Raw genomic sequence first — 20361 nt, forward strand, 5'->3', positions numbered from 1 at the left:
AAAAAAAATATATATATATATATATATATATATATATATATATATATATATATATTATTTTTTTTTATTACAAAAGTAAAAAAAAATACACCTTCCAGAGAATGGATTCGATCCATCGACCTCTTGGTTAGGGGGCCATTAGAATTTAGTTTCAAATTTTTCAATTTAGAAAATCAAATGCTAAAAGAAAAGGAAATTTTTAAAAACATTGGTCATCGAATGTACTGAGAATGTTTGTACGAACATTCGTATGAAAAAACCTACTAGCGTATGGCCAGCTTTATGTCCCCAGCGATATAATAACATGCATGTTATAATATAAATGTGTGTATATATTATAGCTCATAAGAAGAGGGAAATAATTATAACTACTGTTATTTGGTGCAATAAAAAATGTGGTTCGCTTCACGTTTATGCGTGTCATCCTTGCGCAGGGCACATGCTAATCTTCTCTGTATCGTTACAATTTGAGTATGCGTCCATAGACCCAATATGGGCCAAGGACAATACACATGTAACCTTATTCAGTATATAAACTGCTCATATAATGAACTGAACACATTAGGGAGAGTATTAAATATCCATATTTTACTTTATATATTCCAAACTAATTCTATAGATGACCTTTTTCCTGATAAATAATGTCTGTGAATTGAAAAGTTGATTTAAGTAAAGGAAATAAGCAGCATAAAGCATATATTGAAGCAAAACACCGTATGCAAATTAGCAGCTGAGCCGCAAAGCATTATGGGAGTGCAGAAGCCACCCACCAACCGTCATTGACTAGCTGCAACTGACACATAAACGCCTTATATATGATCGAAAAGGTTACCATAGCAACCAAGTAGCAGAGTGGCACAGCGGAAGCGTGCCGGGCCCATAACTTAGAGGTCGGTGGATCGAAACCATCCTCCGCTAGGTATATATATATATTTTTTTTTACTTTTCTAATTATTATTATTTTTTTAATATAAACTGTGTTTATTGGAGGCTTTTTTTTTAAAATACATTAAAGATACATTTTATTCCATTCTTTTTTTAATAATATTTTAAACCCATTTAATTAATTTTTTTAAGCAAGTCATTATTGCAACCTCCCTATCATGAGACTATTGGTGTTCATATCCTCTGTACAAAAACAATTAGTACTGTCTGTGATTATTTATTTTCATTTATTTTTATTTTTTTTCAGAAATGTTGGTCCTTTTCATTTGGCACAATAAATTTAAACCCCCCCCCCCCCCCCGTGGTGATTAAATACCACAAAAAGAACGCTCGCTGAAAAAAGTACAACTGCACCGCCAATGTAACCGCAATATGTAAGGAGGGGCCGGCAGGGAGCAGCGCACAGTTAGCTGTGTTATTATCGGCATCGTGGCATGTATTTCAGCCGTTGCAAGTGGCAATTACTTTTGTAATTAAAAAAATTTAAACAGGGGGACACTCACACAGGAGGACACGCACACAGGAGGACACTCACACAGGGGGACACTCACACAGGGGGACACTCACACAGGGGGACACTCACACAGCACAGGGGGACACTCACACAGCACAGGAGGACACTCACACAGGGGGACACTCACACAGGGGGACACGCACACAGGAGGACACTCACACAGGGGGACACGCACACAGGGGGACACTCACACAGGGGGACACGCACACAGGAGGACACACACACAGGGGGACACTCACACAGCACAGGAGGACACTGTGGGGTGGGGGGACCCGGGGCCCTTACATCTGTACACTCCCCCCCATCACGTGTGGTGGCCCTGATGTCTCAGCTTCACTCACCGAGTCATCGGATGCCGATAATAGTACTTCTAACAGCGCGCTGCTCCCCCCCGCCCCTCCATTCTTCTCGTCCGTCCTAGGTGATGTCACGATGCATACAGCACCTGGGATGAACGGGAGGGAAGGAGGGGCCGGCGGGGAGCAGCGCACAGTTAGCTGTGTTATTATCGGCATCGCGGCATGTATTTGAGCCGCTGCAAGTGGCCTCTCATGTGGTCGAGTCCGGGCCCCTAATGGCCTCGGGCCCTCGGGCGGCGCCCAAGTGACCGACTGGTCAGTCTGCCCCTGCCTGTATCATGTCTGCAGTCTCTGATCATCTTCTGTACCGTGTCTGCAGTCTCTGGTCATCTCTTGCAGTATGTCTGCAGTCTCTGACCATCTCCTGTACCATGCCTGCAGTCTCTGACCATCTCCTGTACCATGACTGCAGTCTCTGACCATCTCCTGTACCATGACTGCAGTCTCTGACCATCTCCTGTACCATGACTGCAGTCTCTGACCATCTCCTGTACTATTTCTGCAGTCTCTGACCATCTCCTGTACCATGTCTGCAGTCTCTGACCATCTCCTGTACCATGTCTGCAGTCTCTGACCATCTCCTGTACTATTTCTGCAGTCTCTGATCATCTCTTGCAGTATGTCTGCAGTCTCTGACCATCTCCTGTACCATGTCTGCAGTCTCTGACCATCTCCTGTACCATGTCTGCAGTCTCTGACCATCTCCTGTACTATGTCTGCAGTCTCTGACCATCTCCTGTACCATGTCTGCAGTCTCTGACCATCTCCTGTACCATGTCTGCAGTCTCTGACCATCTCCTGTACCATGTCTGCAGTCTCTGACCATCTCCTGTACCATGTCTGCAGTCTCTGACCGTCTCCTGTACTATTTCTGCAGTCTCTGATCATCTCCTATATCATGTCTGCAGTCTCTGATCATCTCCTGTACTATTTCTGCAGTCTCTGACCATCTCATGTACTATGTCTGCAGTCTCTGATCATCTCCTGTACTATGTCTGCAGTCTCTGATCATCTCTTATCTCCTGTACTCTTGTCACGGCTATACTAAAAAATAAAAAAACTAGTTATATATCGCGGTTAGATTGGCGGTGCAGTTGTACTTTTTCGGCGAGCGCTTTCTTTTTGTGCTATTTAACCCCTTGCTTACTGGCCACTTATGGCCCCCTCCTGCCCCGACCAATTTTCAGCTTTCGCCGCTGACGCACTTTCAATGTCAATGACGCGGTCATACAACACTCTACCCAAATTACATTTTTATCATTTTTTTCCCACATAAATAGAGACTTCTTTTGGTGATATTTAATCACAGTTGGGGTTTTTCTTTTTTTTGCTAAACAAACAAAGAAATATGGAAAATTCTGAAGAAAAAAAAAAATCATGTTTAATAGTTTGTTATACAATTTTGCAAACAGGTAATTTTTCTGCTTCTTTGATATGCACTGACAGGTGGCGCTGGTGGGCGGCACTTGCGGGCGGCACAGATGGGCACTGGGGATCTGGTGGCACATCACCGTGATTGGGACTGATGTCCATGGCTATACATAAAAAAAAAATGTTGTTACATATTGCGGTTACATTGGCGGTGCAGTTGTACTTTTTTCGGCGAGCGTTTTCTTTTTGAGGTATTTAATCACCACGGGGGGGGTTTTGAATTTTTTGTGCCAAATAAAAAGGACCAACATTTGTGAAAAAAAAAAAAAATATGAAAATAAATAATCACAGACAGTACTAATTGTTTTTGTACAGAGGATATGAACACCAATAGTCTCATGATAGGGAGGTTGCAATAATGACTTGCTTTAAAAAAAATAATTAAATGGGTTTAAAATATTATTAATAAAGAATGGAATAAAATGTATCTTTAATTTCTTTTTAAAAAAAAAAACCTCCAATAAACACAGTTTATATAAAAAAAAAAAAAAAATATATATATATATATATATATATATATATATATATATATATATATATTATTTTTTTTTATTACAAAAGTAAAAAAAAATACACCTTCCAGAGAATGGATTCGATCCATCGACCTCTTGGTTAGGGGGCCATTAGAATTTAGTTTCAAATTTTTCAATTTAGAAAATCAAATGCTAAAAGAAAAGGAAATTTTTAAAAACATTGGTCATCGAATGTACTGAGAATGTTTGTACGAACATTCGTATGAAAAAACCTACTAGCGTATGGCCAGCTTTATGTCCCCAGCGATATAATAACATGCATGTTATAATATAAATGTGTGTATATATTATAGCTCATAAGAAGAGGGAAATAATTATAACTACTGTTATTTGGTGCAATAAAAAATGTGGTTCGCTTCACGTTTATGCGTGTCATCCTTGCGCAGGGCACATGCTAATCTTCTCTGTATCGTTACAATTTGAGTATGCGTCCATAGACCCAATATGGGCCAAGGACAATACACATGTAACCTTATTCAGTATATAAACTGCTCATATAATGAACTGAACACATTAGGGAGAGTATTAAATATCCATATTTTACTTTATATATTCCAAACTAATTCTATAGATGACCTTTTTCCTGATAAATAATGTCTGTGAATTGAAAAGTTGATTTAAGTAAAGGAAATAAGCAGCATAAAGCATATATTGAAGCAAAACACCGTATGCAAATTAGCAGCTGAGCCGCAAAGCATTATGGGAGTGCAGAAGCCACCCACCAACCGTCATTGACTAGCTGCAACTGACACATAAACGCCTTATATATGATCGAAAAGGTTACCATAGCAACCAAGTAGCAGAGTGGCACAGCGGAAGCGTGCCGGGCCCATAACTTAGAGGTCGGTGGATCGAAACCATCCTCCGCTAGGTATATATATATATTTTTTTTTACTTTTCTAATTATTATTATTTTTTTAATATAAACTGTGTTTATTGGAGGCTTTTTTTTTAAAATACATTAAAGATACATTTTATTCCATTCTTTTTTTAATAATATTTTAAACCCATTTAATTAATTTTTTTAAGCAAGTCATTATTGCAACCTCCCTATCATGAGACTATTGGTGTTCATATCCTCTGTACAAAAACAATTAGTACTGTCTGTGATTATTTATTTTCATTTATTTTTATTTTTTTTCAGAAATGTTGGTCCTTTTCATTTGGCACAATAAATTTAAACCCCCCCCCCCCCCCCCGTGGTGATTAAATACCACAAAAAGAACGCTCGCTGAAAAAAGTACAACTGCACCGCCAATGTAACCGCAATATGTAAGGAGGGGCCGGCAGGGAGCAGCGCACAGTTAGCTGTGTTATTATCGGCATCGTGGCATGTATTTCAGCCGTTGCAAGTGGCAATTACTTTTGTAATTAAAAAAATTTAAACAGGGGGACACTCACACAGGAGGACACGCACACAGGAGGACACTCACACAGGGGGACACTCACACAGGGGGACACTCACACAGGGGGACACTCACACAGCACAGGGGGACACTCACACAGCACAGGAGGACACTCACACAGGGGGACACTCACACAGGGGGACACGCACACAGGAGGACACTCACACAGGGGGACACGCACACAGGGGGACACTCACACAGGGGGACACGCACACAGGAGGACACACACACAGGGGGACACTCACACAGCACAGGAGGACACTGTGGGGTGGGGGGACCCGGGGCCCTTACATCTGTACACTCCCCCCCATCACGTGTGGTGGCCCTGATGTCTCAGCTTCACTCACCGAGTCATCGGATGCCGATAATAGTACTTCTAACAGCGCGCTGCTCCCCCCCGCCCCTCCATTCTTCTCGTCCGTCCTAGGTGATGTCACGATGCATACAGCACCTGGGATGAACGGGAGGGAAGGAGGGGCCGGCGGGGAGCAGCGCACAGTTAGCTGTGTTATTATCGGCATCGCGGCATGTATTTGAGCCGCTGCAAGTGGCCTCTCATGTGGTCGAGTCCGGGCCCCTAATGGCCTCGGGCCCTCGGGCGGCGCCCAAGTGACCGACTGGTCAGTCTGCCCCTGCCTGTATCATGTCTGCAGTCTCTGATCATCTTCTGTACCGTGTCTGCAGTCTCTGGTCATCTCTTGCAGTATGTCTGCAGTCTCTGACCATCTCCTGTACCATGCCTGCAGTCTCTGACCATCTCCTGTACCATGACTGCAGTCTCTGACCATCTCCTGTACCATGACTGCAGTCTCTGACCATCTCCTGTACTATTTCTGCAGTCTCTGACCATCTCCTGTACCATGTCTGCAGTCTCTGACCATCTCCTGTACCATGTCTGCAGTCTCTGACCATCTCCTGTACTATTTCTGCAGTCTCTGATCATCTCTTGCAGTATGTCTGCAGTCTCTGACCATCTCCTGTACCATGTCTGCAGTCTCTGACCATCTCCTGTACCATGTCTGCAGTCTCTGACCATCTCCTGTACTATGTCTGCAGTCTCTGACCATCTCCTGTACCATGTCTGCAGTCTCTGACCATCTCCTGTACCATGTCTGCAGTCTCTGACCATCTCCTGTACCATGTCTGCAGTCTCTGACCATCTCCTGTACCATGTCTGCAGTCTCTGACCGTCTCCTGTACTATTTCTGCAGTCTCTGATCATCTCCTATATCATGTCTGCAGTCTCTGATCATCTCCTGTACTATTTCTGCAGTCTCTGACCATCTCATGTACTATGTCTGCAGTCTCTGATCATCTCCTGTACTATGTCTGCAGTCTCTGATCATCTCTTATCTCCTGTACTCTTGTCACGGCTATACTAAAAAATAAAAAAACTAGTTATATATCGCGGTTAGATTGGCGGTGCAGTTGTACTTTTTCGGCGAGCGCTTTCTTTTTGTGCTATTTAACCCCTTGCTTACTGGCCACTTATGGCCCCCTCCTGCCCCGACCAATTTTCAGCTTTCGCCGCTGACGCACTTTCAATGTCAATGACGCGGTCATACAACACTCTACCCAAATTACATTTTTATCATTTTTTTCCCACATAAATAGAGACTTCTTTTGGTGATATTTAATCACAGTTGGGGTTTTTCTTTTTTTTGCTAAACAAACAAAGAAATATGGAAAATTCTGAAGAAAAAAAAAAATCATGTTTAATAGTTTGTTATACAATTTTGCAAACAGGTAATTTTTCTGCTTCTTTGATATGCACTGACAGGTGGCGCTGGTGGGCGGCACTTGCGGGCGGCACAGATGGGCACTGGGGATCTGGTGGCACATCACCGTGATTGGGACTGATGTCCATGGCTATACATAAAAAAAAAATGTTGTTACATATTGCGGTTACATTGGCGGTGCAGTTGTACTTTTTTCGGCGAGCGTTTTCTTTTTGAGGTATTTAATCACCACGGGGGGGGTTTTGAATTTTTTGTGCCAAATAAAAAGGACCAACATTTGTGAAAAAAAAAAAAAATATGAAAATAAATAATCACAGACAGTACTAATTGTTTTTGTACAGAGGATATGAACACCAATAGTCTCATGATAGGGAGGTTGCAATAATGACTTGCTTTAAAAAAAATAATTAAATGGGTTTAAAATATTATTAATAAAGAATGGAATAAAATGTATCTTTAATTTCTTTTTAAAAAAAAAAAACCTCCAATAAACACAGTTTATATAAAAAAAAAAAAAAAAAAAATATATATATATATATATATATATATATATATATATTATTTTTTTTTATTACAAAAGTAAAAAAAAATACACCTTCCAGAGAATGGATTCGATCCATCGACCTCTTGGTTAGGGGGCCATTAGAATTTAGTTTCAAATTTTTCAATTTAGAAAATCAAATGCTAAAAGAAAAGGAAATTTTTAAAAACATTGGTCATCGAATGTACTGAGAATGTTTGTACGAACATTCGTATGAAAAAACCTACTAGCGTATGGCCAGCTTTATGTCCCCAGCGATATAATAACATGCATGTTATAATATAAATGCGTGTATATATTATAGCTCATAAGAAGAGGGAAATAATTATAACTACTGTTATTTGGTGCAATAAAAAATGTGATTCGCTTCACGTTTATGCGTGTCATCCTTGCGCAGGGCACATGCTAATCTTCTCTGTATCGTTACAATTTGAGTATGCGTCCATAGACCCAATATGGGCCAAGGACAATACACATGTAACCTTATTCAGTATATAAACTGCTCATATAATGAACTGAACACATTAGGGAGAGTATTAAATATCCATATTTTACTTTATATATTCCAAACTAATTCTATAGATGACCTTTTTCCTGATAAATAATGTCTGTGAATTGAAAAGTTGATTTAAGTAAAGGAAATAAGCAGCATAAAGCATATATTGAAGCAAAACACCGTATGCAAATTAGCAGCTGAGCCGCAAAGCATTATGGGAGTGCAGAAGCCACCCACCAACCGTCATTGACTAGCTGCAACTGACACATAAACGCCTTATATATGATCGAAAAGGTTACCATAGCAACCAAGTAGCAGAGTGGCACAGCGGAAGCGTGCCGGGCCCATAACCTAGAGGTCGATGGATCGAAACCATCCTCCGCTAGGTATATTTTTTTTTTTTTTTTTTTACTTTTGTAATTATTATTATTTTTTTAATATAAACTGTGTTTATTGGAGGCTTTTTTTTTTAAATACATTAAAGATACATTTTATTCCATTCTTTTTTTAATAATATTTTAAACCCATTTAATTAATTTTTTTAAGCAAGTCATTATTGCAACCTCCCTATCATGAGACTATTGGTGTTCATATCCTCTGTACAAAAACAATTAGTACTGTCTGTGATTATTTATTTTCATTTATTTTTATTTTTTTTCAGAAATGTTGGTCCTTTTCATTTGGCACAATAAATTTAAACCCCCCCCCCCGTGGTGATTAAATACCACAAAAAGAACGCTCGCTGAAAAAAGTACAACTGCACCGCCAATGTAACCGCAATATGTAAGGAGGGGCCGGCAGGGAGCAGCGCACAGTTAGCTGTGTTATTATCGGCATCGTGGCATGTATTTCAGCCGTTGCAAGTGGCAATTACTTTTGTAATTAAAAAAATTTAAACAGGGGGACACTCACACAGGAGGACACGCACACAGGAGGACACTCACACAGGGGGACACTCACACAGGGGGACACTCACACAGGGGGACACTCACACAGCACAGGGGGACACTCACACAGCACAGGAGGACACTCACACAGGGGGACACTCACACAGGGGGACACGCACACAGGAGGACACTCACACAGGGGGACACGCACACAGGGGGACACTCACACAGGGGGACACGCACACAGGAGGACACACACACAGGGGGACACTCACACAGCACAGGAGGACACTGTGGGGTGGGGGGACCCGGGGCCCTTACATCTGTACACTCCCCCCCATCACGTGTGGTGGCCCTGATGTCTCAGCTTCACTCACCGAGTCATCGGATGCCGATAATAGTACTTCTAACAGCGCGCTGCTCCCCCCCGCCCCTCCATTCTTCTCGTCCGTCCTAGGTGATGTCACGATGCATACAGCACCTGGGATGAACGGGAGGGAAGGAGGGGCCGGCGGGGAGCAGCGCACAGTTAGCTGTGTTATTATCGGCATCGCGGCATGTATTTGAGCCGCTGTAAGTGGCCTCTCATGTGGTCGAGTCCGGGCCCCTAATGGCCTCGGGCCCTCGGGCGGCGCCCAAGTGACCGACTGGTCAGTCTGCCCCTGCCTGTATCATGTCTGCAGTCTCTGATCATCTTCTGTACCGTGTCTGCAGTCTCTGGTCATCTCTTGCAGTATGTCTGCAGTCTCTGACCATCTCCTGTACCATGCCTGCAGTCTCTGACCATCTCCTGTACCATGACTGCAGTCTCTGACCATCTCCTGTACCATGTCTGCAGTCTCTGACCATCTCCTGTACCATGTCTGCAGTCTCTGACCATCTCCTGTACTATTTCTGCAGTCTCTGATCATCTCCTATATCATGTCTGCAGTCTCTGATCATCTCCTGTACTATTTCTGCAGTCTCTGACCATCTCATGTACTATGTCTGCAGTCTCTGATCATCTCCTGTACTATGTCTGCAGTCTCTGATCATCTCTTATCTCCTGTACTCTTGTCACGGCTATACTAAAAAATAAAAAAACTAGTTATATATCGCGGTTAGATTGGCGGTGCAGTTGTACTTTTTCGGCGAGCGCTTTCTTTTTGTGCTATTTAACCCCTTGCTTACTGGCCACTTATGGCCCCCTCCTGCCCCGACCAATTTTCAGCTTTCGCCGCTGACGCACTTTCAATGTCAATGACGCGGTCATACAACACTCTACCCAAATTACATTTTTATCATTTTTTTCCCACATAAATAGAGACTTCTTTTGGTGATATTTAATCACAGTTGGGGTTTTTCTTTTTTTTGCTAAACAAACAAAGAAATATGGAAAATTCTGAAGAAAAAAAAAAATCATGTTTAATAGTTTGTTATACAATTTTGCAAACAGGTAATTTTTCTGCTTCTTTGATATGCACTGACAGGTGGCGCTGGTGGGCGGCACTTGCGGGCGGCACAGATGGGCACTGGGGATCTGGTGGCACATCACCGTGATTGGGACTGATGTCCATGGCTATACATAAAAAAAAAATGTTGTTACATATTGCGGTTACATTGGCGGTGCAGTTGTACTTTTTTCGGCGAGCGTTTTCTTTTTGAGGTATTTAATCACCACGGGGGGGGGTTTTGAATTTTTTGTGCCAAATAAAAAGGACCAACATTTGTGAAAAAAAAAAAAAATATGAAAATAAATAATCACAGACAGTACTAATTGTTTTTGTACAGAGGATATGAACACCAATAGTCTCATGATAGGGAGGTTGCAATAATGACTTGCTTTAAAAAAAATAATTAAATGGGTTTAAAATATTATTAATAAAGAATGGAATAAAATGTATCTTTAATTTCTTTTTAAAAAAAAAAACCTCCAATAAACACAGTTTATATAAAAAAAAAAAAAAAAAAATATATATATATATATATATATATATATATATATATATATATATATATATATATATATATATTTTTTTTTATTACAAAAGTAAAAAAAAATACACCTTCCAGAGAATGGATTCGATCCATCGACCTCTTGGTTAGGGGGCCATTAGAATTTAGTTTCAAATTTTTCAATTTAGAAAATCAAATGCTAAAAGAAAAGGAAATTTTTAAAAACATTGGTCATCGAATGTACTGAGAATGTTTGTACGAACATTCGTATGAAAAAACCTACTAGCGTATGGCCAGCTTTATGTCCCCAGCGATATAATAACATGCATGTTATAATATAAATGTGTGTATATATTATAGCTCATAAGAAGAGGGAAATAATTATAACTACTGTTATTTGGTGCAATAAAAAATGTGGTTCGCTTCACGTTTATGCGTGTCATCCTTGCGCAGGGCACATGCTAATCTTCTCTGTATCGTTACAATTTGAGTATGCGTCCATAGACCCAATATGGGCCAAGGACAATACACATGTAACCTTATTCAGTATATAAACTGCTCATATAATGAACTGAACACATTAGGGAGAGTATTAAATATCCATATTTTACTTTATATATTCCAAACTAATTCTATAGATGACCTTTTTCCTGATAAATAATGTCTGTGAATTGAAAAGTTGATTTAAGTAAAGGAAATAAGCAGCATAAAGCATATATTGAAGCAAAACACCGTATGCAAATTAGCAGCTGAGCCGCAAAGCATTATGGGAGTGCAGAAGCCACCCACCAACCGTCATTGACTAGCTGCAACTGACACATAAACGCCTTATATATGATCGAAAAGGTTACCATAGCAACCAAGTAGCAGAGTGGCACAGCGGAAGCGTGCCGGGCCCATAACCTAGAGGTCGATGGATCGAAACCATCCTCCGCAAGGTATATATATATTTTTTTTTTTTTACTTTTCTAATTATTATTATTTTTTTAATATAAACTGTGTTTATTGGAGGCTTTTTTTTTAAAATACATTAAAGATACATTTTATTCCATTCTTTTTTTAATAATATTTTAAACCCATTTAATTAATTTTTTTAAGCAAGTCATTATTGCAACCTCCCTATCATGAGACTATTGGTGTTCATATCCTCTGTACAAAAACAATTAGTACTGTCTGTGATTATTTATTTTCATTTATTTTTATTTTTTTTCAGAAATGTTGGTCCTTTTCATTTGGCACAATAAATTTAAACCCCCCCCCCCCCCCCCCGTGGTGATTAAATACCACAAAAAGAACGCTCGCTGAAAAAAGTACAACTGCACCGCCAATGTAACCGCAATATGTAAGGAGGGGCCGGCAGGGAGCAGCGCACAGTTAGCTGTGTTATTATCGGCATCGTGGCATGTATTTCAGCCGTTGCAAGTGGCAATTACTTTTGTAATTAAAAAAATTTAAACAGGGGGACACTCACACAGGAGGACACGCACACAGGAGGACACTCACACAGGGGGACACTCACACAGGGGGACACTCACACAGGGGGACACTCACACAGCACAGGGGGACACTCACACAGCACAGGAGGACACTCACACAGGGGGACACTCACACAGGGGGACACGCACACAGGAGGACACTCACACAGGGGGACACGCACACAGGGGGACACTCACACAGGGGGACACGCACACAGGAGGACACACACACAGGGGGACACTCACACAGCACAGGAGGACACTGTGGGGTGGGGGGACCCGGGGCCCTTACATCTGTACACTCCCCCCCATCACGTGTGGTGGCCCTGATGTCTCAGCTTCACTCACCGAGTCATCGGATGCCGATAATAGTACTTCTAACAGCGCGCTGCTCCCCCCCGCCCCTCCATTCTTCTCGTCCGTCCTAGGTGATGTCACGATGCATACAGCACCTGGGATGAACGGGAGGGAAGGAGGGGCCGGCGGGGAGCAGCGCACAGTTAGCTGTGTTATTATCGGCATCGCGGCATGTATTTGAGCCGCTGCAAGTGGCCTCTCATGTGGTCGAGTCCGGGCCCCTAATGGCCTCGGCCCTCGGGCGGCGCCCAAGTGACCGACTGGTCAGTCTGCCCCTGCCTGTATCATGTCTGCAGTCTCTGATCATCTTCTGTACCGTGTCTGCAGTCTCTGGTCATCTCTTGCAGTATGTCTGCAGTCTCTGACCATCTCCTGTACCATGCCTGCAGTCTCTGACCATCTCCTGTACCATGACTGCAGTCTCTGACCATCTCCTGTACCATGACTGCAGTCTCTGACCATCTCCTGTACCATGACTGCAGTCTCTGACCATCTCCTGTACTATTTCTGCAGTCTCTGACCATCTCCTGTACCATGTCTGCAGTCTCTGACCATCTCCTGTACCATGTCTGCAGTCTCTGACCATCTCCTGTACTATTTCTGCAGTCTCTGATCATCTCTTGCAGTATGTCTGCAGTCTCTGACCATCTCCTGTACCATGTCTGCAGTCTCTGACCATCTCCTGTACCATGTCTGCAGTCTCTGACCATCTCCTGTACTATGTCTGCAGTCTCTGACCATCTCCTGTACCATGTCTGCAGTCTCTGACCATCTCCTGTACCATGTCTGCAGTCTCTGACCATCTCCTGTACCATGTCTGCAGTCTCTGACCATCTCCTGTACCATGTCTGCAGTCTCTGACCGTCTCCTGTACTATTTCTGCAGTCTCTGATCATCTCCTATATCATGTCTGCAGTCTCTGATCATCTCCTGTACTATTTCTGCAGTCTCTGACCATCTCATGTACTATGTCTGCAGTCTCTGATCATCTCCTGTACTATGTCTGCAGTCTCTGATCATCTCTTATCTCCTGTACTCTTGTCACGGCTATACTAAAAAATAAAAAAACTAGTTATATATCGCGGTTAGATTGGCGGTGCAGTTGTACTTTTTCGGCGAGCGCTTTCTTTTTGTGCTATTTAACCCCTTGCTTACTGGCCACTTATGGCCCCCTCCTGCCCCGACCAATTTTCAGCTTTCGCCGCTGACGCACTTTCAATGTCAATGACGCGGTCATACAACACTCTACCCAAATTACATTTTTATCATTTTTTTCCCACATAAATAGAGACTTCTTTTGGTGATATTTAATCACAGCTGGGGGTTTTTCTTTTTTTTGCTAAACAAACAAAGAAATATGGAAAATTCTGAAGAAAAAAAAAAATCATGTTTAATAGTTTGTTATACAATTTTGCAAACAGGTAATTTTTCTGCTTCTTTGATATGCACTGACAGGTGGCGCTGGTGGGCGGCACTTGCGGGCGGCACAGATGGGCACTGGGGATCTGGTGGCACATCACCGTGATTGGGACTGATGTCCATGGCTATACATAAAAAAAAAATGTTGTTACATATTGCGGTTACATTGGCGGTGCAGTTGTACTTTTTTCGGCGAGCGTTTTCTTTTTGAGGTATTTAATCACCACGGGGGGGGTTTTGAATTTTTTGTGCCAAATAAAAAGGACCAACATTTGTGAAAAAAAAAAAAATATGAAAATAAATAATCACAGACAGTACTAATTGTTTTTGTACAGAGGATATGAACACCAATAGTCTCATGATAGGGAGGTTGCAATAATGACTTGCTTTAAAAAAAATAATTAAATGGGTTTAAAATATTATTAATAAAGAATGGAATAAAATGTATCTTTAATTTCTTTTTAAAAAAAAAAACCTCCAATAAACACAGTTTATATAAAAAAAAAAAAAAAATATATATATATATATATATATATATATATATATATATATATATATTATTTTTTTTTATTACAAAAGTAAAAAAAAATACACCTTCCAGAGAATGGATTCGATCCATCGACCTCTTGGTTAGGGGGCCATTAGAATTTAGTTTCAAATTTTTCAATTTAGAAAATCAAATGCTAAAAGAAAAGGAAATTTTTAAAAACATTGGTCATCGAATGTACTGAGAATGTTTGTACGAACATTCGTATGAAAAAACCTACTAGCGTATGGCCAGCTTTATGTCCCCAGCGATATAATAACATGCATGTTATAATATAAATGTGTGTATATATTATAGCTCATAAGAAGAGGGAAATAATTATAACTACTGTTATTTGGTGCAATAAAAAATGTGGTTCGCTTCACGTTTATGCGTGTCATCCTTGCGCAGGGCACATGCTAATCTTCTCTGTATCGTTACAATTTGAGTATGCGTCCATAGACCCAATATGGGCCAAGGACAATACACATGTAACCTTATTCAGTATATAAACTGCTCATATAATGAACTGAACACATTAGGGAGAGTATTAAATATCCATATTTTACTTTATATATTCCAAACTAATTCTATAGATGACCTTTTTCCTGATAAATAATGTCTGTGAATTGAAAAGTTGATTTAAGTAAAGGAAATAAGCAGCATAAAGCATATATTGAAGCAAAACACCGTATGCAAATTAGCAGCTGAGCCGCAAAGCATTATGGGAGTGCAGAAGCCACCCACCAACCGTCATTGACTAGCTGCAACTGACACATAAACGCCTTATATATGATCGAAAAGGTTACCATAGCAACCAAGTAGCAGAGTGGCACAGCGGAAGCGTGCCGGGCCCATAACTTAGAGGTCGGTGGATCGAAACCATCCTCCGCTAGGTATATATATATATTTTTTTTTACTTTTCTAATTATTATTATTTTTTTAATATAAACTGTGTTTATTGGAGGCTTTTTTTTTAAAATACATTAAAGATACATTTTATTCCATTCTTTTTTTAATAATATTTTAAACCCATTTAATTAATTTTTTTAAGCAAGTCATTATTGCAACCTCCCTATCATGAGACTATTGGTGTTCATATCCTCTGTACAAAAACAATTAGTACTGTCTGTGATTATTTATTTTCATTTATTTTTATTTTTTTTCAGAAATGTTGGTCCTTTTCATTTGGCACAATAAATTTAACCCCCCCCCCCCCCCCCCGTGGTGATTAAATACCACAAAAAGAACGCTCGCTGAAAAAAGTACAACTGCACCGCCAATGTAACCGCAATATGTAAGGAGGGGCCGGCAGGGAGCAGCGCACAGTTAGCTGTGTTATTATCGGCATCGTGGCATGTATTTCAGCCGTTGCAAGTGGCAATTACTTTTGTAATTAAAAAAATTTAAACAGGGGGACACTCACACAGGAGGACACGCACACAGGAGGACACTCACACAGGGGGACACTCACACAGGGGGACACTCACACAGGGGGACACTCACACAGCACAGGGGGACACTCACACAGCACAGGAGGACACTCACACAGGGGGACACTCACACAGGGGGACACGCACACAGGAGGACACTCACACAGGGGGACACGCACACAGGGGGACACTCACACAGGGGGACACGCACACAGGAGGACACACACACAGGGGGACACTCACACAGCACAGGAGGACACTGTGGGGTGGGGGGACCCGGGGCCCTTACATCTGTACACTCCCCCCCATCACGTGTGGTGGCCCTGATGTCTCAGCTTCACTCACCGAGTCATCGGATGCCGATAATAGTACTTCTAACAGCGCGCTGCTCCCCCCCGCCCCTCCATTCTTCTCGTCCGTCCTAGGTGATGTCACGATGCATACAGCACCTGGGATGAACGGGAGGGAAGGAGGGGCCGGCGGGGAGCAGCGCACAGTTAGCTGTGTTATTATCGGCATCGCGGCATGTATTTGAGCCGCTGCAAGTGGCCTCTCATGTGGTCGAGTCCGGGCCCCTAATGGCCTCGGGCCCTCGGGCGGCGCCCAAGTGACCGACTGGTCAGTCTGCCCCTGCCTGTATCATGTCTGCAGTCTCTGATCATCTTCTGTACCGTGTCTGCAGTCTCTGGTCATCTCTTGCAGTATGTCTGCAGTCTCTGACCATCTCCTGTACCATGCCTGCAGTCTCTGACCATCTCCTGTACCATGACTGCAGTCTCTGACCATCTCCTGTACCATGACTGCAGTCTCTGACCATCTCCTGTACTATTTCTGCAGTCTCTGACCATCTCCTGTACCATGTCTGCAGTCTCTGACCATCTCCTGTACCATGTCTGCAGTCTCTGACCATCTCCTGTACTATTTCTGCAGTCTCTGATCATCTCTTGCAGTATGTCTGCAGTCTCTGACCATCTCCTGTACCATGTCTGCAGTCTCTGACCATCTCCTGTACCATGTCTGCAGTCTCTGACCATCTCCTGTACTATGTCTGCAGTCTCTGACCATCTCCTGTACCATGTCTGCAGTCTCTGACCATCTCCTGTACCATGTCTGCAGTCTCTGACCATCTCCTGTACCATGTCTGCAGTCTCTGACCATCTCCTGTACCATGTCTGCAGTCTCTGACCGTCTCCTGTACTATTTCTGCAGTCTCTGATCATCTCCTATATCATGTCTGCAGTCTCTGATCATCTCCTGTACTATTTCTGCAGTCTCTGACCATCTCATGTACTATGTCTGCAGTCTCTGATCATCTCCTGTACTATGTCTGCAGTCTCTGATCATCTCTTATCTCCTGTACTCTTGTCACGGCTATACTAAAAAATAAAAAAACTAGTTATATATCGCGGTTAGATTGGCGGTGCAGTTGTACTTTTTCGGCGAGCGCTTTCTTTTTGTGCTATTTAACCCCTTGCTTACTGGCCACTTATGGCCCCCTCCTGCCCCGACCAATTTTCAGCTTTCGCCGCTGACGCACTTTCAATGTCAATGACGCGGTCATACAACACTCTACCCAAATTACATTTTTATCATTTTTTTCCCACATAAATAGAGACTTCTTTTGGTGATATTTAATCACAGTTGGGGTTTTTCTTTTTTTTGCTAAACAAACAAAGAAATATGGAAAATTCTGAAGAAAAAAAAAAATCATGTTTAATAGTTTGTTATACAATTTTGCAAACAGGTAATTTTTCTGCTTCTTTGATATGCACTGACAGGTGGCGCTGGTGGGCGGCACTTGCGGGCGGCACAGATGGGCACTGGGGATCTGGTGGCACATCACCGTGATTGGGACTGATGTCCATGGCTATACATAAAAAAAAAATGTTGTTACATATTGCGGTTACATTGGCGGTGCAGTTGTACTTTTTTCGGCGAGCGTTTTCTTTTTGAGGTATTTAATCACCACGGGGGGGGTTTTGAATTTTTTGTGCCAAATAAAAAGGACCAACATTTGTGAAAAAAAAAAAAAATATGAAAATAAATAATCACAGACAGTACTAATTGTTTTTGTACAGAGGATATGAACACCAATAGTCTCATGATAGGGAGGTTGCAATAATGACTTGCTTTAAAAAAAATAATTAAATGGGTTTAAAATATTATTAATAAAGAATGGAATAAAATGTATCTTTAATTTCTTTTTAAAAAAAAAAACCTCCAATAAACACAGTTTATATAAAAAAAAAAAAAAAAAAAATATATATATATATATATATATATATATATATATATTATTTTTTTTTATTACAAAAGTAAAAAAAAATACACCTTCCAGAGAATGGATTCGATCCATCGACCTCTTGGTTAGGGGGCCATTAGAATTTAGTTTCAAATTTTTCAATTTAGAAAATCAAATGCTAAAAGAAAAGGAAATTTTTAAAAACATTGGTCATCGAATGTACTGAGAATGTTTGTACGAACATTCGTATGAAAAAACCTACTAGCGTATGGCCAGCTTTATGTCCCCAGCGATATAATAACATGCATGTTATAATATAAATGCGTGTATATATTATAGCTCATAAGAAGAGGGAAATAATTATAACTACTGTTATTTGGTGCAATAAAAAATGTGATTCGCTTCACGTTTATGCGTGTCATCCTTGCGCAGGGCACATGCTAATCTTCTCTGTATCGTTACAATTTGAGTATGCGTCCATAGACCCAATATGGGCCAAGGACAATACACATGTAACCTTATTCAGTATATAAACTGCTCATATAATGAACTGAACACATTAGGGAGAGTATTAAATATCCATATTTTACTTTATATATTCCAAACTAATTCTATAGATGACCTTTTTCCTGATAAATAATGTCTGTGAATTGAAAAGTTGATTTAAGTAAAGGAAATAAGCAGCATAAAGCATATATTGAAGCAAAACACCGTATGCAAATTAGCAGCTGAGCCGCAAAGCATTATGGGAGTGCAGAAGCCACCCACCAACCGTCATTGACTAGCTGCAACTGACACATAAACGCCTTATATATGATCGAAAAGGTTACCATAGCAACCAAGTAGCAGAGTGGCACAGCGGAAGCGTGCCGGGCCCATAACCTAGAGGTCGATGGATCGAAACCATCCTCCGCTAGGTATATTTTTTTTTTTTTTTTTTTTACTTTTGTAATTATTATTATTTTTTTAATATAAACTGTGTTTATTGGAGGCTTTTTTTTTTAAATACATTAAAGATACATTTTATTCCATTCTTTTTTTAATAATATTTTAAACCCATTTAATTAATTTTTTTAAGCAAGTCATTATTGCAACCTCCCTATCATGAGACTATTGGTGTTCATATCCTCTGTACAAAAACAATTAGTACTGTCTGTGATTATTTATTTTCATTTATTTTTATTTTTTTTCAGAAATGTTGGTCCTTTTCATTTGGCACAATAAATTTAAACCCCCCCCCCCCCCCCCCCGTGGTGATTAAATACCACAAAAAGAACGCTCGCTGAAAAAAGTACAACTGCACCGCCAATGTAACCGCAATATGTAAGGAGGGGCCGGCAGGGAGCAGCGCACAGTTAGCTGTGTTATTATCGGCATCGTGGCATGTATTTCAGCCGTTGCAAGTGGCAATTACTTTTGTAATTAAAAAAATTTAAACAGGGGGACACTCACACAGGAGGACACGCACACAGGAGGACACTCACACAGGGGGACACTCACACAGGGGGACACTCACACAGGGGGACACTCACACAGCACAGGGGGACACTCACACAGCACAGGAGGACACTCACACAGGGGGACACTCACACAGGGGGACACGCACACAGGAGGACACTCACACAGGGGGACACGCACACAGGGGGACACTCACACAGGGGGACACGCACACAGGAGGGCACACACACAGGGGGACACTCACACAGCACAGGAGGACACTGTGGGGTGGGGGGACCCGGGGCCCTTACATCTGTACACTCCCCCCCATCACGTGTGGTGGCCCTGATGTCTCAGCTTCACTCACCGAGTCTTCGGATGCCGATAATAGTACTTCTAACAGCGCGCTGCTCCCCCCCGCCCCTCCATTCTTCTCGTCCGTCCTAGGTGATGTCACGATGCATACAGCACCTGGGATGAACGGGAGGGAAGGAGGGGCCGGCGGGGAGCAGCGCACAGTTAGCTGTGTTATTATCGGCATCGCGGCATGTATTTGAGCCGCTGCAAGTGGCCTCTCATGTGGTCGAGTCCGGGCCCCTAATGGCCTCGGGCCCTCGGGCGGCGCCCAAGTGACCGACTGGTCAGTCTGCCCCTGCCTGTATCATGTCTGCAGTCTCTGATCATCT

At 41.8% G+C, this 20361-nt stretch overlaps 6 non-coding genes and 1 pseudogene across 6 annotated transcripts; 1 reads left to right on the top strand and 6 right to left on the bottom strand.

Moving 5' to 3' along the window:
- The window catches only part of LOC143934961 (uncharacterized), a 98524-nt pseudogene that overhangs the window by 48484 nt on the left and 29679 nt on the right, over positions 1–20361 (top strand).
- On the bottom strand, positions 390–498 carry LOC143937597 (U6 spliceosomal RNA). The gene has a single exon (XR_013263691.1). It is a non-coding gene; the product is annotated as a U6 spliceosomal RNA (small nuclear RNA).
- Positions 4124–4232, bottom strand: LOC143937598 (U6 spliceosomal RNA). The gene has a single exon (XR_013263692.1). It is a non-coding gene; the product is annotated as a U6 spliceosomal RNA (small nuclear RNA).
- LOC143937603 (U6 spliceosomal RNA) lies at positions 7821–7929 on the bottom strand. Its single transcript, XR_013263696.1, has one exon. It is a non-coding gene; the product is annotated as a U6 spliceosomal RNA (small nuclear RNA).
- LOC143937599 (U6 spliceosomal RNA) lies at positions 11195–11303 on the bottom strand. The gene has a single exon (XR_013263693.1). It is a non-coding gene; the product is annotated as a U6 spliceosomal RNA (small nuclear RNA).
- LOC143937600 (U6 spliceosomal RNA) lies at positions 14930–15038 on the bottom strand. The gene has a single exon (XR_013263694.1). It is a non-coding gene; the product is annotated as a U6 spliceosomal RNA (small nuclear RNA).
- On the bottom strand, positions 18626–18734 carry LOC143937604 (U6 spliceosomal RNA). Its single transcript, XR_013263697.1, has one exon. It is a non-coding gene; the product is annotated as a U6 spliceosomal RNA (small nuclear RNA).

Source organism: Lithobates pipiens, unplaced genomic scaffold (genome assembly GCF_037356315.1).
Source record: "Lithobates pipiens isolate NorthernLeopardFrog02 unplaced genomic scaffold, aLitPip1_a1.2 Scaffold_28, whole genome shotgun sequence".
NCBI classification, from domain to species: Eukaryota; Metazoa; Chordata; class Amphibia; order Anura; family Ranidae; genus Lithobates; species Lithobates pipiens.